Genomic DNA, 2,160 nt, shown 5'->3' on the forward strand with positions numbered 1-2,160 from the left:
ATGGAGATACTGAGGATAACAGGATGTGTATATAGATCAGGTACCTGTGTCAGATTGGTAATGATGTAATTAGTGTGATGTAGTGTTAGGTGATGTTATAGGATGGAGATACTGAGGATAACAGGATGTGTATATAGATCAGGTACCTGTGTCAGATTGGTAATGATGTAATTAGTGTGATGTAGTGTTGGGTGATGTTATAGGATGGAGATACTGAGGATAACAGGATGTGTATATAGATCAGGTACCTGTGTCAGATTGGTAATGATGTAATTAGTGTGATGTAGTGTTGGGTGGTGTTATAGGATGGAGATACTGAGGATAACAGGATGTGTATATAGATCAGGTACCTGTGTCAGATTGGTAATGATGTAATTAGTGTGATGTAGTGTTGGGTGGTGTTATAGGATGGAGATACTGAGGATAACAGGATGTGTATATAGATCAGGTACCTGTGTCAGATTGGTAATGATGTAATTAGTGTGATGTAGTGTTGGGTGGTGTTATAGGATGGAGATACTGAGGATAACATGATGTGTATATAGATCAGGTACCTGTGTCAGTTTGGTAATGATGTAATTAGTATGATGTAGTGTTGGGTGGTGTTATAGGATGGAGATACTGAGGATAACAGGATGTGTATATAGATCAGGTACCTGTGTCAGATTGGTAATGATGTAATTAGTATGATGTAGTGTTGGGTGGTGTTATAGGATGGAGATACTGAGGATAACAGGATGAGTATATAGATCAGGTACCTGTGTCCAGATTGGTAATGATGTAATTAGTATGATGTAGTGTTGGGTGGTGTTATAGGATGGAGATACTGAGGATAACAGGATGTGTATATAGATCAGGTACCTGTGTCAGATTGGTAATGATGTAATTAGTGTGATGTAATGTTGGGTGGTGTTATAGGATGGAGATACTGAGGATAACAGGATGTGTATATAGATCAGGTACCTGTGTCAGTTTGGTAATGATGTAATTAGTGTGATGTAGTGTTGGGTGGTGTTATAGGATGGAGATACTGAGGATAACAGGATGTGTATATAGATCAGGTATCTGTGTCAGATTGGTAATGATGTAATTAGTGTGATGTAGTGTTGGGTGGTGTTATAGGATGGAGATACTGAGGATAACAGGATGTGTATATAGCTCAGGTACCTGTGTCAGATTGGTAATGATGTAATTAGTGTGATGTAGTGTTGGGTGATGTTATAGGAAGGAGATACTGAGGATAACAGGATGTGTATATAGCTCAGGTACCTGTGTCAGATTGGTAATGATGTAATTAGTGTGATGTAGTGTTAGGTGATGTTATAGGATGGAGATACCTGAGGATAACAGGATGTGTATATAGCTCAGGTACCTGTGTCAGATTGGTAATGATGTAATTAGTGTGATGTAGTGTTGGGGTGGTGTTATAGGATGGAGATACTGAGGATAACAGGATGTGTATATAGATCAGGTACCTGTGTCAGATTGGTAATGATGTAATATAGTGTGATGTAGTGTTGGGTGGTGGTTATAGGATGGAGATACTGAGGATAACAGGATGTGTTATATAGATCAGGTACCTGTGTCAGATTGGTAATGATGTAATTAGTATGATGTAGTGTTGGGTGGTGTTATAGGATGGAGATACTGAGGATAACAGGATGTGTATATAGATCAGGTACCTGTATCAGATTGGTAATGATGTAATTAGTGTGATGTAGTGTTAGGTGATGTTATAGGATGGAGATACTGAGGATAACAGGATGTGTATATAGATCAGGTACCTGTGGTCAGATTGGTAATGATGTAATTAGTGTGATGTAATGTTGGGGTGGTGTTATAGGATGGAGATACTGAGGATAACAGGATGTGTGTATATAGATCAGGTACCTGTGTCAGTTGGTAATGATGTAATTAGTGTGATGTAGTGTTGGGTGGTGTTATAGGATGGAGATACTGAGGATAACAGGATGTGTATATCTAGATCAGGTATCTGTGTCAGATTGGTAATGATGTAATTAGTGTGATGTAGTGTTTGGGTGGTGTTATAGGATGGAGATACTGAGGATAACAGGATGTGTATATAGCTCAGGTACCTGTGTCAGATTGGTAATGATGTAATTAGTGTGATGTAGTGTTGGGTGATGTTATAGGAAGGAG

Source organism: Mixophyes fleayi, chromosome 10 (assembly GCF_038048845.1).
Source record: "Mixophyes fleayi isolate aMixFle1 chromosome 10, aMixFle1.hap1, whole genome shotgun sequence".
Classification (NCBI taxonomy): Eukaryota; Metazoa; Chordata; class Amphibia; order Anura; family Limnodynastidae; genus Mixophyes; species Mixophyes fleayi.